Genomic DNA, 18628 nt, shown 5'->3' on the forward strand with positions numbered 1-18628 from the left:
TAGAATCTTAAAAATCTTTCTCCAAATGTAAAACTTATACAGTTATTTACATCATGAAATCATGAAGTTTTGTTCACTGAAAAATAATCACAGACATTCTTAGTAAAAAAGAGACAGGTGGCTAAATGATGCAAAACACTAAGTACATTGATTAAAGCTATATGCAGAAATCTTAGTGCATGTTTATTAGAAGCTTAATCTTCTAAATATGTAATGTTCAGGCAGAAATAACTGTTTTGTTTTGCTTTCATAAAACATAGTATATTCTACTAAAATATTTGAAATGTTTTCTGTATCAGATACCAAAAGAATATTTCTTGAGGTTTGAACAGTCATTGTTATACATTACATATATAAAAGAAGCCACTATTACAATATAAACAGCTAATGTTGATTTATTTGGAATTTAAATCCTATTTATTTCCAAAAATAAAAATCTTGTCAGTCTAACATAATGCATGTAAATCAAGGCAATTAAGTAAAATTCTAAATTTTAAAAATAATAACACCTACCATAAACAATTTCACAAGGAGAGAATAATATAATAAAGCTTCCAGATTTTATCAAAATCAGTGTTCAAGCAATCACCCAACAAAAGATGACTGGATATCAAAATTATAAGTTTATACTGCTTCTTTCCATTTGTGGCAGCATAATTCATTCATCTCCAAATGTTTAAAACTTCTGAAAGGACTATGCATATGCGTCTGCTTGTTATCCATGAGATTTTGAAATATCAACATTGGAAGAAATTGTTTCACCTTCAAGGCAACAGACTCAAAGCTGATGAATCATGGAATAGCATATGGTATAAGAAGAAAAAAAACCCAATTGTCAGTAAACTAATCATGAATATGCTAGCCAAACGAAAAGAAAACTATGATTTAAATAAAACAGGGGAATTCCCCACCCACCTAGGCTTCGTGTCCTAGCTAGAGAGGATGATTCCATGTTAAGACATATTTAGACCCGTGTGAAAGACAAGCAGCACCAGGGACCAGAGTTCTAGAAAGAAAGCCTACTATTCTACCACTGCCCAACAGATTTCAAGTGTATGAATCAGAAAAGAAACTGAAGGGGGTCCCTTTATATACAGTGTTAGAATCTTTGTCCTTACCAACAGATGCACTATCTTATTTCATGTTAATACTTCTATAAGAGCTAAGGCAGGCAGGGTAAGAAGACTTAATCACTGTTATGAGTTTCAGAGACTAGTAAGAGAAGGCACATTTGTTCCAGGAGTTTCAAAATACTTCACAAATTAATTAATCTCCACTGAATTACATGCATCCCTGCATGATGTCTTGATGGCAAATGCTGACAAAATCCCTATGGGAATTCCTCACAGCAAAACAGCATGTGGTCTTCACTTCCCAAATTTTCCCTTCTCAGGCAATTTTAGGATCATCTTTCATATCTAGCTTCCTCTCTCAACAGATTCTTCTCCCCTTCTTTTTTTTCAGTGCTGGGGATTGAATCCAGGGCCTCATGCATGCTAGGCAACTGCTCCATGACTGAGCTACACCTATCCTTTTCTGTTAATTTTTATCTACTAAAAATTTATATCTTATACTTCTAAGCACTTCTTTTCCTAATTATTCATTGACTCCTACTTTCTTATGCACATTGGTTAGGTTATGTTTATCTTTGTATCATTAATGCCTAGTATAACACCAGGCATACAGTAGGTGCTCAATATATATTTGGAGAAAAAAATCAAAACTAACTCTTCATTAGATAATCCATCTGCACATGGAGATAAGAGCACTTGGGCACTACTTGGGCACTGTGGGTCTTGAACATTCCTTCAGAATCTTTCTCAAAGTCTAAGTTCAGTCACTTATCCATATATTCATTCATTCACCTACAGATATATATATATATAAATTTAGCACACTGTTATGAGCCAGGCACTGTTCTGAGTGCTAAGGATAGAGTAATGAACAAAACTGACAATGCCCTTACCTTCTCTGTCCTCATTTGAGTGTGGACATAGATAATATAGTATTAGATAGTGATAAGAACCAAGGAGGAAAAACACAGTAAGTTCAGAATTTTTAGGAGGATGCTATTTTAAACAGGATGATTAATTAAAGAAATAACAGCCTCCAAGAGGAAATGACATTTGAGTACAGATCCAAATAAGAGAAGGAACAAACCATACAAATGATTGCAGAAAGGGAGTTCAAGGCAAACAGTAAATGCAAAAACTCAGGTTTGAATGTATCTGAGTGACTGAAGAAAACTAGGCCAGTACCTCTGGAGGGAAATGAGGGAGAGGAATATTCACAGAGGAAAAAGGTAGAGACATAGTCAAGAGTCACAGATTGGACCTTGTTGATGAGAAGCTAGTGGGGTATATACAGCAGAGAATTACAAACTAATTTATGTTTTAAAGAGGGGCAGGGCAAAAGCGGAAGAAAAAAGACCATTAAAAGGCTACTGCAGTAGAAGAAGACGATGACTTGAACCAGAACAGTAATGCTGGGAGAAATGATATGTGGACATATTTGAGATATATTTTAAAGAGTATCCACTAGAACTTGCTGAAGGGTTGGATGAGGCCTGTAAGAGAAAGACTCAAAGTTTTTGGTCTCTGCAACCAGGTTAGTGAGATAAGGAATGTTAGAGGAGAAAAAAAATTCAGATTATGGGAAATCAAGAGTTTGTATTTGGACATAAATTTAAAGTGTCTATGGAAATAACTGGACATATCCAATAGAAAATCAGAAATTACTGTGAGTGGGGACTAGATATGTATATTTGGGAGTTATTAACACTAGAAAGGTAGTATTTAAAGTCATGAAAATGGGCAAGCTCTTAGGAAATGTGGGGCGGGGTCCAACATATGAACTCTGGGGTATCCCAACTTTAGACATTTTAAAAGATCAGGTTATTCTTCTTACTGAAACTGAATTTGGGCACCTGTTATGATAAAGGTATGTCCACCATTTCAGATCTCTCAAAATGTTCTGTGGCTAAAGGCATCCCTAATACCAGATTTTGGAATATGAAGAAATACATAAATTAATAAGCCAATTAATGCATTTTATAAAACACCCTGTGGGGAAGCATGAGATTTCCAAGTTCTGGTGCCAAAGACACTCCTGGAGGTAGTAAAGGAGATAAGTAGAGATAGGAAAAAAATAGTCTGAAACTCGAAAAGAATATTCCAGCCCAGACAGGAAGGTGCTAGTCTCACCTCTGCCTGTTTTCCCAAAGTGGTTAGTCTTTAAAGCCTCCAAAAAGGAAAAGGCCTGTGTGAGATTTATTAGGGCAAGAAGGATAAAGGACACCAAGATAGTGTCCTATTCCAAAGGCAAGGGGTTTCAGGATTCTGAAAGCTCAGAAAAATGAAAAAGAGCAGGCTAAGTGGAAAGGGAGGCACCTCTAAAGCAGATATGAGCTTGAGAAGAGCCCTGAGGATGAAAGGATGAGAAGGCCAGTGGGATTTCCCAACATTGTCTCAATTTGAATAATGTTTGTTATGCAGGAGACTACTAAGGCAGAATAGGAACAGAGACTTGTTTTCTCTGACATCCTTCCAGGAAATGACTGCATCATTTCCTTCTTCTCATTTTCTTCAATGAGCTTATACCAGAGAGGTATGTTTTCTCTTTAAGAAACTCCGAAATGATTCTAAGGTTCTTTGGATGGCTCTTCAAATTGGTTTCTCTTGCCGAAGTTAGAGTCTACAGTGCTTAGAGTGAGTACTTAATTGGAAGTAAACTGGTACTTTGAGAAGAAACAGAAAATTAAGATTACATCATTTATCAAATCAGAATATAAACAAAAATGTCTATTTCATCCACTCAATAGTTCAAAAACTATGTGAGCACCTTCTGTGTACCAAATATACAGATGGAAAACTGATGGTACACAAGGCAGAAACAAACTGGTAGAAGATGTATAGAATACAAAAGATCTCATTTTAGAGACGTGGCTTTAGTTAGGATAGAGGACTGCTTCTTAGAAGAGGTAGCTTAGAACATACAAAGAAAAGAAACACACCACACCTGGTATCAAGTATTGACGAACTAGTACAAGTAATTGTGAATAAGCTCTTTTACAATAGTGATCAACAGTGACCATTGAATCAATATTTTCACTATTTAAGAAAGACCCCCCGCCCCACAATTCATGTGATTATTATCACACATGGGTAGAAATGATAAGGAAAGGCATTCATGGTCAGTACTAAAAATCAACAATGGGTGATATGCTCAATCCACGATTGGTGGACAGCCAAGACTGATCCCATGAGATCATTAAGATCCATATGGGAGATAGCAGTATTAAACATTACAATCTAGAGAGTCAACAAGTAATCAAGATGCTGGGAGTAAATTCTAGGGCTTGAGAAAATAAAGTATGATAGAGCCACTTTCCTAGAGGCCCAGTGAATTTGCATGATAATGATACTTCATACTCCCTTAAAATCCAATCCATTGGATGAATTCCAGAGAAACTGAGAAAACCACAGATATTAACAATTTTACACAGGGAAATCTATAATGAAGACTAGAATCACCGATTATTTTAGCAGATAATTTGCTAGAAAAGAGAGAATATGTTCTCTGTAATTTATTCCTTCATTCAGCAAACATTTATTGAGTATAGAGGAAAACCACGTCTGACTAATCCATTAAAGTAGTGAGACAAAAGTAAATGTAGCTAAGACAAGGATGAAAAAAAATCAAATGGACTCACTATTCAGAACTGACTTTAAGAAATAAACAGGTATTTTTCTGGAAAGAGAAGTGTTGGTTGTGTAGTTTCTCAAAGAGCTGTGTAACGTTATTTGATATATGGAACACATTCATATCTAAAAATGTAGCTGCCTGATAAGTTTATTTCAATTTAACAAATTTCATTTTATTAATTATTCTCATCATAAAACAAATAATGCTACATTTTAATTTTGTGTGTTTACGTAAGGAAAAGCGATCATTCCAAGAAAAATATTTGTAATCATGGTCAAAATCACAAAAAGATCAAAAGGTAAGCTTTACATCTATTAGTAGTTTTTATATCTAAAAGGGTAAAATAAGTGGCAAGAAATGAACAGGAAGACATACCAGATGATATAAAACATTATATTTCATAACATAATTTACAAAAGACATACACTATAATGAATGTAAAAATGCCAGTATAAATTTAGCACACAATAAATATGAAAGCTAAAAAAGTAAGATTAATTCTTATACTAATTCCCAATCAGAAGAGTAAAGCAACTAATCAAAGGTCGCATAATTAGTAGGAAAGCAAAGACCAGGTCTGCTAATACCATTTCTATACTCTCCCTGTCAGTGAGGAACTGACATCCTTAACTATGTTGACTTCCATGCAACATGCCATCTGGTTTCCCTTTCTCTGGATCTTTTCTTCACTCTAAGCCAATGGTTCTCAACAAGAAATGATTTTGGTCACCAGGGACAGTTGTCAATGTTTGGGATGTTGTGATAATCACAGCTCTCCATGTTAGCCACCTCTTCAGAACCTCATCTAAAGAGTGCTTGTAAATGCATTACTGTGGAGGCCAACATGTTTTCCATGTTTCCATCAAGCAGATTTGAGAGCTCCTCAAATTCTAATCATACTTTTCTCACATAAAGGAAGGGTAATGTGATTAAGCTGCCTTTTGTCATAAATGAAGACCTGGCCAGATGTGTCAAATGGAGAGGTGGGCAGTGCACAACCCAGATAAGGACCCTGAAGCAAACCTGCTTTGTGTCTCTAGCCATGTTCAGGGCTATGACTCTGATGACTAATGCCAGTTGTCAAGATAGAAAGAGCTCCAGGGTAAGACATAGAGCTACCTGAGCATGCTAGAAATATCCTGTTAGAACATATCCTTGCTTTTGTTCTAATTCTCTGCTCACCAATCAGCTTTCTTATCTATAATTTAGACTCTTGAGTAATTCATCCATCAGGTGGGAATGCCCCAAGCAAATGAGCAATGTCTATGATATCAGATAAATATCTCACATTGTAAATTGATAAATTACCATTCCAGTTAATAAATCAGTTGCTTCTGAGTTTGGCTATTGTGAATGTTGTTAGTACAAGAAAATAAATAGAGATAACATAAGAGATAGATAAGTTTAATTAATCAGAAATTTTCTGCTCAAATCCAAGATACATTGTAAAGCAACTAATTTTTAAGTTATAGATCTACACAATTTTTAAGTTATATATCTACACAAGCAGCACAAACTCATTTTACTAGAAAAAAACAAGTGTGGTATGTGTTCACATATGCATAATGAGATTGTATAAACACAAAAATGTCAGAAAGAATAAGCTCAAAACTGCTGGTAGTAGGCACATCACAGGATCGGGAGCTAGAAGGCATCAAATTTAACTTCTTGGTTTATAGATTGTTTAAAAAGTTGATATTAGGGATTTCTTTTTAATGTTTGGGTGTTACTTGGTAATTTTCTATAAAACTTTTAAATTAAGCTCTTAAAATATCTGGTCACAAATATAATTCTTATTTTATGGCTTTAAAAAGAGGGTACAAATGTGTTTCTGAAGAGTCAGAAAGTATATATTGCCTTGATTATTCATCCATATCCAATTTTCTTATTTACTAATGATATTGACAACAATTGTAAAGTATGCTACATCTAAACTATGGATTAGTGTGCACTTATTAAAAATATGGAGGTCGAGGCTGTAGCAGCAACTCAATGGTAGAGCACCTGTTTAGCATGCATGAGATCCTGAGTCTATTCCCCAGTACTGGGGGGAAAAAGGAATTATCTGTAGATAACTGGCAGATGTACTATCTATTGTTGTGTGAAGCTAGTTATAGAATAATATGTATTATTCCATTTATTTTTAAAATATGCATTTATACGCACACATACACAGATGAATGTTTGAAGAAGGATATAAGTCAAGCTACTAACCAAAATTACCACTGGAGAGGGAAATGAGTTTGGGGTGGGGGGAACATTTGCTTTTTACTATATATGTTTGTGCTGTGTTCCATGTTACAATTACTGGGGATTATCTATTATTTTAAATTTTAACACATTAAAGGTGTTTGTTTTGAGATTTCCATTTTTAATTGCTCTCCTTTACCTACAAAGATCCAAATTCACCAGTAAATTCTACTGGGTCTCTTCCATTTACCTCAGGCCTACCATTTTAAATATACTTCCTTGTCTAGTCTCTTTTATTGGAACATACTCAACAACTGACCTTTATACCTTGCAAGTCTCCTTCTCTATAATCCATATTAAAGTAGCATAAGCATAAGAGTGTTTCCTAAAGCATGAAATAATAATCTTTTACAACCCTCCAGAAACCTTAGAAACTTTTCACATAATTGGTCCATCTTCAAGACTAACAATAGCACTTCCTGAGTTTACTTACACACACACACACACACACACACACACACATGTATACACACACTCACCCTTAATCTTCCTAATTTATCCCATAGAGGATTATGGTAGGTTTAAGCACAACAGAAACTTCTTAAGAGTTGAATATTGTTAAACTGTTACTATTGCTTTTTGTTAAAGTAGAAACCAAAACAAAAAAATATCCAAAACTAAAAATGATCACATAAAGAAAATGTGGTATATATACATGATGAAATATTATTCAGACTTAAAAGGGAAAGAAATCCTGTCATTTGGGACAACATGAATGGACTTGGAGAACATTTAGTCAGACACAGACAAATGCTACAAATCCCAAAATTGCTCCAAGTAGTTTTTAAATGTTTTCACCACAAAAAAAAAAAAATGATAAATATGAGGTAACAGATTTGCTAGTTTGATTTGTTTAATCACTCTCCAATGTATAAATACATCAAAACATAACACTGTTACCATAAAGATTAACAGTTACTTTTTCAATTAAAAATTTTTTAAAATGCTGATTAAAGTGAAAAAATTTCACAAAATACCTGTGGTGAGTTTTACAATGTCTCCTCTCAAATATTTGATAAATGCCCTCTTGGGAGATGGAAATCTGATGGTGAACAAAGCAGAAACAAATTGATAGAATATGTGTCGAATACAGAAGAAGAAGAAAGTTGATTGAATGCTGAGTAAACAATAAGAAATGGACTCCAAATACAGACAATTCTTTTGAGAAATATGATTCAGAAGGAAAAGGTAGTGCCTGGAGGGGAGGGGATATGGGATTGAATAAGAACTGTGCTTATTTATTTAAATGGAAAAGAGTGGAGCCTATTCAAAAGCTGACTAGGAATGTCAAGCGACCCTGAATAACAAAAATGACTGAAAAGAACAAAACTGAGGGACTTAACATTTCCTGATTTCAAAACATATTACAAAGCTATAGTAATCAAAAATGGTGTGGTACTGGCTAAGAAAAACCCATAAATCAATGGAATATATTCTGTTCCAGAGATAAACCTTCACATACATGGTCAAATGATTTTCAACAAAGGTACCAAGACCATTCAAAGGGGAAAGACAAATGGTACACATGGTACTAGAAAATTGAATACCTACATATGAAAGAACAAAGCTGAACCTCACACAATATACAAACATTAACTCAAAATGGAGTAAAAATATAAAATGTTAAGACCCAAAACTATAAAACTTCCAAAAGAAAATGTAGAGTAAAAGCTTCATGATATCAGAATTGGCAATGATTTCTGGGATAGGACACCAAAAGCACAGGCAACAACATCAAAAACGGACAAATGAGGCTATATCAAACATAAAAACTTCTGTGTATCAAAAGGCACACTCAACTGAATGAAAAGGTAAACTATACAATGGGGAAAATTTTGCATATCATATTGCTAAAAAGGAGCTAATCTTCAAAATATATAAAGAATGTCTATAATTCAACAACCACTAGAACCATCACCACCACAACAACAAAAAATCAAATAACCCAGTGGATAAATGGAAGGGCTGGGAGTATAGCTCAGGGCAGAGTGCTTGCCTATTATGCAAGAGGCCCTGGGTTTAATCCTCAGTACTGAAGAAAAAAGAAAGGAGGAGTAGAAGGAAAGAGGAAAAAAAAAGAAATTGGCAAAAGACTTGCAGAGACAGTTCTGAAAAGATTACATACAAACTCCTAATAAGTACATGCAAAAATATTACTAACCATTATAGAAAGGCAAATCAAAATTAGAAGATAATACTTTACACCCATCAGGATGGTAGTGATTTAGAGTGATAAAATAACTAAATCAATGTTGTTGAGAATATGGAGAAATTGGAATAATTTTGTACTGTTGGTGGAATTGTAAAACAGAAAATATAATGATGGTTACTAGGAGCTCAGGGGAGCTGTTGTTTAATGGGTACAGTTTGAGTTTTACAAGATAAAAAAGTTCTAAACATCTGTTTTACAAAAATGTGAACATACTTAATTGAATCGGACACTTAAAAATGATTAAGATGATAAATTTTATGTTATGTGTTTTTATAATAATTTTTTTAATTAAAAAAACTGTCAGAGTTGTTGAAAAGTTTGAGTTGACATACAGATTAAATTTATTTCTTCAGAATACAGGTATCTGTGCCAGACATTGTTCTAAATATTTCACATGTGTAAAATTAATTCGTATAATAAACCTATGAGTTGGATATTTTTACCATCATTTCACAGCTAAATAAACACTGGCACAGATAACTGAAGTAACGTCAGCATCACATAAAAATAAATTTAGGGATTGTGTCCACCTACAACTAAAAAAATTTTTTTTTTTAAACTAAGAGGCATAAATTATAATTTGGCAAAAAAGGCTTGAAGCTTTCTATCAGTTAGCACTGGCACATTTATAATACAGTATTCTCAAATATCATGCTCAACTTTAAATGCTTAGTTTGTACACACATTTCTATCTGGCACACTTCAACCTGTGTATCTAATACAATGTTCTACATTTAAAATAAGTCACTTAGGTTTTTATATAAAAAATAAGTACAAACATTCAAGTATAATGAATGAAGTCTTCCCATTACTTTACTCTCTATTAACTTTCTATTTAAAACTTAGATAAATTTCTCATATTTATTTCTACTTTGTAAAACACATATGGAAATCAACAGGGGAAAATTAAATTATTCACATTTTGAACTCATTTAGCTTTACATGTATTTACAATTAAATAGAATATGTAAGGGAAACCTGTAGTTTTTTTTAATATTTTTTGAGCTGTTGGTAGACCTTTATTTTATTCATTGATATGTGGTGCTGAGAATTGAACCCAGTGTCTCACACATGCTAGGCAAGTGCTCTACCACTGAGCCACAACCCCAGCTAAAGCCTGTAGTCTTCAACTGACTTCCTTTGAGAAAAAATACCTTGAAGCTTCCAGAGCATTGTTAAATATGAATGCCAAGGGTAGAGCCAAGAAGTTATGAGTTTCTTTAGAGAAATGTTTTAAACTGAAAACAGTAAATAAAAGAGAAGAAAGAACCATTTATGAAGAGAATAGAAAGGAAATGTTCATTGATGATACAAAGACACATTATTATAAAGAGAATGAAAATTTTCTGTCATAAGCATGTTTCAAAACTGGGTTCTAAAATGTAAACAACTGATGCATCAGTAGATTATCACAGGTCATCAAACTTTGGATTCAAGTTGTCAAGTTAAAACAAATTATTTTTTTCTATCTTTCCAAGAAAGGAGTGAATTTTTTTGACTAAACAAGAGTGATTATTAGGACAAGATATTAAGCTCACTAGTTGAACATTAAAATTCCTATAGTGTTGTATGTAGTGCAAAAGCACACACATGCTTTTTTTTTTTTTTTGCGGGGGGGGGGGGGTGTCCCAGGGATTGAACTCAGGGGCACTCAACCACTGAGCCACATCCCCAGCCCTATTTTGTCTTCTATTTAGAGACAAGGTCTCACTGAGTTGCTTAGCGCCTCGCCTTACTGAGGCTGGCTTTGAACTCGAGATCCTCCTGTCTTAGCCTCCCAAGCCACCAGGGGCACACACATACATTCTTTATAAAATGTTCAATGTAAACTTTTGTGAGTGTGATGGCTTTAATATGAACCAATCAGAGCTCCTTCAAGAAAAACTAAGGCTAGGAGAATAGCTGACTGATGGGACGCTACACTTTCCCTGTTGAATATCAGCCAATGACTGAGGATAATGGGGTATGGGACCAGCCCAATTTTGTTCAATAGAAAACTCCTGTAAGGAGCAACATTTGGTTCAGCTGAAATTTTTTCAGCATCATGCTTCAGCCTATGGCTCTTTCTACACAATCCTTCTTCCTTCCCTCTCCTTTCAAGAGTTTCAGATCAGCCCCAATGTTGAACAGCTCTCCTGACCTACTTCTGCTTCCTTCCCCATTATCTTTCTTATCTCCTCTATAAATCTTTTGCACCACCAGTACCATTTTGGTATGTGCTTTTTACAAGACCCAAACTGATACTCTGAGTACATTTTAAAAGGATATAAAGAAATGAATGTATAAATTGTTAAACCGTCAAAGAATACTTAGAATCAAAACAGCTATTTACTGCCTTATCTCCCTAGTTTCTCATCAAAGATAACTACTTTCAAATATTAACAGGTTCTTCTATTTTATCCCAACATTTCTAAATAATATGTTGTGTTAATCAGAAATGTTTTCATATGTTATCTTGTGTATCCCAGAACTTCAAAAAACATTACATAACGTGAGCTTGGTTTTCTCACGTAACAAGAAGTGTAGAGTTAAGCAGTCCCCACTGATGGACAGTTTCATGATATCATCGCATAAGGCATCTATTTTCTGTCCCTATCTCCTTTGTAGGTGTATTTTTCTTTTATTTTTTTCTTGCCATTAGCTCCAGCAATTAATTTCTCCCTTTCCTTTCACTGCCCTCCTTTCTATAGAACCACACTCATTAGCCTACCAGCATCTATAATTTCTCCCATGTAAAAAAGAAAAACTTCAAAACTCTTTTAATTTCACTTCTTCCTATTTCTCCATTTTCCTTTATAACCTTAAACCCATGGTTATATTGTAAACCCCTAATTTCTCTCTTTCCATTTTCTCTTAAATACTTTTTAATCAGGCTTCTACCTTCACCATCCCCTGAAATTGTTTTTATCTAGGTCACTAGTGACGCACATGTTACCCACCCCATGGACAATCTCAGGCATCTGGTTACTGCTATCTTGCATTCTAGTAACACTTGACTTTATTCTTGAAACCTGTTTTTCAGGGAACCATATTCCCTTTGTTATCATCCACCTTCTTTTTCCACCTCCCCAGTCTCCAAATGTTAGGGGACCCAAGATATCATCCCTTTGGCCTCCTCTATTTCTGTCTACATTCACTGCCATGGTGATCTTTTTAAAAAATATTTGTTAGTTGTCAATGGACATTTATTTTATTTATTTATATGTGGTGCTGAGAATCGAACCCAGTGCCTCACACATGCCAGGCAAGTGCTCTACCACTGAGCCACTTACTCCAGACCCTGCCTTGGTGATCTTAATCAATATCTTGGCACTGACACCATCTGCGTGGCTGTCTCTTAATTTTACAGCTGCAGCTCAAAACCTTCCCTCAACAGCAAACTCTTACAACTTGTCTTTTTTACATTCTCACTTGGTTATTAATGGGCAGTTCAAATACAACATTTCTAAAACTGGACTCCTGATATTTCCCTCAATAATGTCTCTTCCTGGGCTGGGGCTGTAGCTCAGTGGCAGAGTGCTTGCCTAGTATCTGTGAGGCACCGGGTTCAATCTTTAGCACCACATAAAAATAAATAAGGGCATGCTGTCCATCTATAAAAAAATAAAAATAAATGTCTCTTCCAAATCTCTCCCATCTCAATGGATGGCAACTTCACTCACTCAACTGCTTGGAAGTTTTTTCTGTACCCCACATTTGACCCTATTAGCAAATTCTGATACCCTAACACTCAAAATGTACCCCAGAACATGGCCATTTCTTACCATTCTACCACTACTAATCAGCCAAAACCACCATTATACCTTACCATGGACTAATATAAGAACCTAGAAGTTAGAAACTGATCTTCCTTCTTTTATTCTCACTCCCTTTTTTCTATTTCCACCACAATAGCTGGAGTGACCCAAATTAAAACATGTCCCTCCTTTGTCAAAAGCTTCCTTTCTCATTTAGAGTAGAAGTCAAGACCTTTCAATGTGCCAGAAGGCCCAATATAAATTGGTTTTTTGTTTCCTCTCTGACCTCAATTCCCATTACTCTTCTAGTTGCTCAGTCCACCCAAGTCCTATAGACTCCTTGCTGTTTTTCAATATATCAAGTATATTCCTATCTCAGCGTCTTTGCACCTGCTGTTCCCTTTACCTAGAACCCTCTTCGTCTTCCATGGCTTACTCCTTCACTTCCTTTACATTTATATCTCAGGATACCTTAAATCCTTTCTTGACCACAAAATATCAGGCACATCCTGCCCGACCATAGTTGGTAAACTATACTTCCTATCTTTCTTGATTTATTTTTCTCCAATGCTTTTGCTATCTTATTTAATTATATATTTTACTTCTTCATCTTTTCTTGCCTTTATCCCCCAACAGAAACTACACAAGAACAGGGATACTGGTAACTTTTGTACCTTTTGTTCACTGCTATTCCTAGAACCTAGAATATTCTCTGATATGAAGCAGGAACTAAATAAATACTCAATGAATGAGTGGTCATAAGCTGACCCTTCTCCTTCTGGCATTTTATCTCAAATTCAGACTGGAAGTAGGCAAAGAACAAAAGCCTCTTTGATAAGTTTTCTTGCATTCCCACCAGTGACCTTCCACCAGAAACACTTCATAAGGCTAACTCTAGCTGTAGGAGAATAGGGAAGCAGAATACTTTTCATTGACTATATTGCCACTCTGAACATCGTATGGAAAAATGAATGGACAAACACCTAGCAATGGCTTTAGTATATGTTATTTCTTCATTTAGTCATCACTTGTTGACTTTCTGTTATCATGAATGAGGACTTAAACTCTTTTGTATCTCATTATTATCACTTACATCCCTTTTATTAATTCTCTTTTCAGATGATCTATGACTTCCTTTCCTTCTCCTCAGTATCCTTCCTGAAATTTTAGATCCCTTTCATCAATTTGAACTAATTGTTCTCTAGGCTTAAGGCACAGTCCTCATTCTAAGATTTTGCTTTACCTCTTTCCTATGTGAGACTCCCTATTTCTTGAATTCCAATAATCTTATTTATGTTACTGCTTTCTTTATGACTGCCCATCTTCCAATAAGTAAAGACTTAATAAACCTCAAATGTCCTTTATGAAAATTTAGAATTCCAAATTCTATTGTGAACTGGAATAAGGTTTCTGAATTTGAAGACACTAAGCACAATAAAGAATAGGAGTAAAGTGACTAGACTGAAAATAGATTTCTAAACTATCATTTAAGTAAGGACAGTTTTTAAAAGTGTAAAAATCACTTTTTTCAGAGTTTGAAGACCTCATTATCTTCAAACTCTGTGTTGCTATTGAGAACTATGATGTAATTCTTAATCTCAATCCTTTGTATGCATTTTAAAATATTTTTTAGCTATAAAAATTTTATGGATCTTCTCTTAGGTTTTCTAAAAATTTATAAGATATACATTTTTCTAATGCCTATTGGTTTCTTTTCAATCATTTGGTCCTTTCAAACTGGAAATGTACATCTTTCAGTTCTAGGAATTTTTCTTCTATTATTTCTAAGCTCCTTTTCTTCTGTTTTCTATTATTAGACATTGGACCTTGTGGCCTGGTGCTCTAATTTTCTTATCTTCTATCACTGATGGGTTCATTAGTAGGTTCTTTTATCATGTGGCTCTCCATTAAGGGATATTTCAACTATCTTTCAGTGTTTCTGCTAATTTTTATTTTTGTGCTGTCATATTTTTAATTTACAATAGTTCCGTTTATTTTTTCTTGGTTATTCCTTTTTTGAATCAGCATGTTAATCTTCTTCCAAGGATGCAACAATTGGGGGCTAAGGTGTGGCTCTGTGGTAGAGCACTTACCTAGCACGAATAAGGTACTGGGTTCAATCCTCAGCACCACATAAAAATAAATAAATAAAATGAAGGTATTGTATCCATCTACAACTAAAAACAAAAACAGGACGCAACAGCTTCTCTAATTTCTGTGGTAGTAATTTTAATTCTCTTAATTTAGTTCTATTTACTACATTGTCCCTGATTCATTCTATTGTCTGTTTTAGCCTCACACTTAAATTTTTTGGATTTACAGATGGAGAATTTTTTGTCAAAGTATGGTGATCTCTGGCTCTTTGGTTATATTTAAAAGTAATTAGAAAACTGGTTTGCATAGGCAGACTTATTAACTCAGGCTTCACTGTAAAGTGAGAAAATTTACAGTACTAAGCAGCTACTGACTAAGTTTCACTGGCCCCAAAGGCTTCCTTTACTCATCTGTTTATCATAAACAGTGAAACCAGGTCAACCCCAGAGCAAACAATAGTCTAAGTATAGGTTAAAAGAGGTCATCAAATATCTATGGAGAAATCTTGTCAGGCTACCTTTCTAGGCCTTGCTTTTTAATTATCTGAAGACAATTTATCTTTGGTTATACTTTCTCCCACGACCACGAATGCCCTCCTTTTCTTTTTTACTTGCCTAAATTATATCCTCCCTTCAAAGCTCAGTTTAAGCCCATACTCCTCTATAAAATCTTTAATCAGTAACAATCAGCAACAATCCTGAACTTTAGATGTGTTTAAATACTGTATTGAGAAATATAATTTAATCTTAAATTACCTTCACTTTGTATATTAGTTTTATTTTCCAAATATGAAATTCTTTAAAGGTCAGAATTCCACCCAATATTTTCAATAGTACCTAATATAAAGATAGGTTTATTGCTGAACTTCAATAAATCCTATTGACAACTTAATGATGACAATATTGAGACTTAGAAGAGACTTGTTTAATATTTATATTAAACAAAAAACAATCTGATTTTTTTTTTCAGGTCCTCTGACTATAAACCCTCTGATTTTTACAGAAAAAAACCTCACAGTTCCTCATTGCTCTGATTGTTCTTTCTGCTTCCTTTGCTGACTCAATTTTCCCTGTATACAAGGTCTCTGGCTCTTAGTTCTACTCCCAAGATAATCAACGCCCCCAGCAAGGGCACCCAATTGGATGATTTTAATATTATCTCTTTGGCTATCCCTTATCACATTTTCAACTCCAACCCTTCACTTTAGTTCCATATTTCCAATAATATCATCATTTGATTAACTTCACATATAACAGGGGAAAACCAATTTTTTTAATCCTTCTAAATTTATTTCTTATCTTTCAAAACTTTCTGCACCTTCGTCTCCTTGTACTTATCCTTTGAAATGATTTTATTCCCTTGGGCTTTCTTTTTTTTTTAATTCTAATTTGTTATTTTTGACCACAGACTGCATTACAATTCATATTACACATATAGAGCACAATTTTTCATCTCTCTGGTTGTCTATTGTAGAGTCACACCATTCATGTCTTCATATATGTACTTAGGGTAATGATGTCCATCTCATTCCACTGTCTTTCCTACCCCATGCCCCTCCCTTCCGCTCCCTCCCTTTGCTCTATGGAGAGTTCATCCAATCCTACCATGCTCCCCCTGCAACCACATTATAAATCAGCATTCTTATATCAGAGAAAACTTTCAGCATTTGGTTTTTTGGGATTGCTTTCTTCACTTAGCATTATATTCTCCAACTCCATCCATTTTTCTGCAAATGCCATGATTTTATTCTCTTTTAATGCTGAATAGTATTCCATTGTGTATATATACCACATTTTTGTTATCTATTCATCTACTGAATGGCATCTAGGTTGGTTTCACAATTTAGCCATTGTGAATTGTGTTTCTATAAATGTTGATGTGGCTGTGTCCCTGTAGTATGCTGTTTTTAAGTCCTTTTAGGTATAGACTGAGGAGTGGGTTAGCTGGGTCAAATGATGGTTCCATTCCCAATTTTCCAAGAAATCTCCATACTGCTTTCCATATTGGCTGCACTAATTTGCAGTCCCACCAGCAATGTATGAGTGTGCCTTTTCCCCGCATCCTCGCCAACAATTATTGTTGTTTGTATTCTTAATAGCTGCCATTCTGACTGATGGGATGAAATCTCAAGAGTAGTTTTGATTTGAATTTCTCTAATTGCTAGAGATGTTGAACATTTTTTCATATTTTGTTGATTAATTTTATATCATCTTCTGAGAAGTGTCTCTTCAGGTCCTTGACCCATTTATTGAATGGGTTATTTGTGTGTGTGTGTGTGTGTGTGTGTTTTTTGCTGTTAAGATTTTTGAGTTCTTTATATATCCTAGAGATGAGTGCTCTATCTGATGTGCAAGTGGTAAAAATTTACTCCCAAAATGTAGGCTCTCTATTCACCTCACTGATTGTTTCTTAAAGAGAGAGAGAGAGAGAAAGAGAATTTCAATATTTTTTATTTTTCAGTTTTCAGCGGACACAACATCTTTGTTTGTATGTGGTGCTGAGGATTGAACCCGGGCCGCACGCATGCCAGGCGAGCACGCTACCGCTTGAGCCACATCCCCAGTCCACTGATCGTTTCTTTTGCTGAGAAGAAACTTTTTGGTTTGAATCCATCCCATTTATTGATTCTTAATTTTAATTTTTGTGCTACAGGAGTCTTATTAAGAAAGTTGGGGCCTAATCCAACATGATGGAGATGTGGGCCTACCTATTTTTTCTTCTCTTAGGCACAGTGTCTCTGGTTTAATTCCTAGGTCCTTGATCCACTTTGAGTTTTGTGCATGGTAGAAAGATAGGGTTTTAATTTCATTTTGTTGCATATGGATTTCCAGTTTTCCCAGCACCATTTGTTGAAGAGGCTATTTTTTCTCCAATGTATGTTTTTGGCACCTATGTCTAATATAAATAACTGTAGTTATGTGGGTTTGTCTCTGTGTCCTCTATTCTGTACCATTGGTCTACCAGTCTATTTTGGTGCCAATACCATACTGTTTTTGTTACTATTGTTCTGTAGCATAGTTTAAGGTCTGGTATGCCATCTACTTCACTCTTCTTGCTAAGGATTGCTTTAGCTATTCTGGGTCTCTTATTTTTCCAGATGAATTTCATGACTTCTTTTTCTAATCCTATGAGGAATGTCATTAGGATTTTTATTAGAATTGCCATACTACCAAAAGCACTATATAGATTTAATGCAATTCCAATCAAAATCCCAATAGCGTTCCTTGGGTTTTCATGTTTTAGCTTACATTCCACTGCAAGACTAATTCTTCCATAAGTCTAATTTTAATACAGTATTTCCCTGATATAAAAGTATTATAGTGTTACATAAGACAATGTATGAATATCTTAATGTAAATATTAAAGTGTCTCTTTTAAAAGCTCCAAGTTGGCTTTCAAACATATTATTTTATTCTTCAATATGAACCATTTATTGCCAAATATACCCACCTCCTCATTACCATGTAGTCATCCCACTAAATTCTCAGTTCATCTAATCCCCTTGTGCAAAGCCTTTCTCTTCAGCTTAACCAAATTTACACATCCTTTTAGGCCTGAGTAAAATTATAACTTCTCTGCAAAATTTTTCTTAACTATCTCATATCACACTAATGCCTATGCTTTCTCTACC

The 18628-nt window shown here is 34.7% G+C and overlaps 1 protein-coding gene across 16 annotated transcripts in view; it reads right to left on the reverse strand.

Moving 5' to 3' along the window:
* Wdpcp (WD repeat containing planar cell polarity effector) overlaps positions 1 to 18628 on the reverse strand; it is a 521998-nt gene that overhangs the window by 240695 nt on the left and 262675 nt on the right. The window lies entirely within an intron of this gene.

The sequence above is a fragment of the Marmota flaviventris genome, chromosome 14, assembly GCF_047511675.1.
Source record: "Marmota flaviventris isolate mMarFla1 chromosome 14, mMarFla1.hap1, whole genome shotgun sequence".
Classification (NCBI taxonomy): Eukaryota; Metazoa; Chordata; class Mammalia; order Rodentia; family Sciuridae; genus Marmota; species Marmota flaviventris.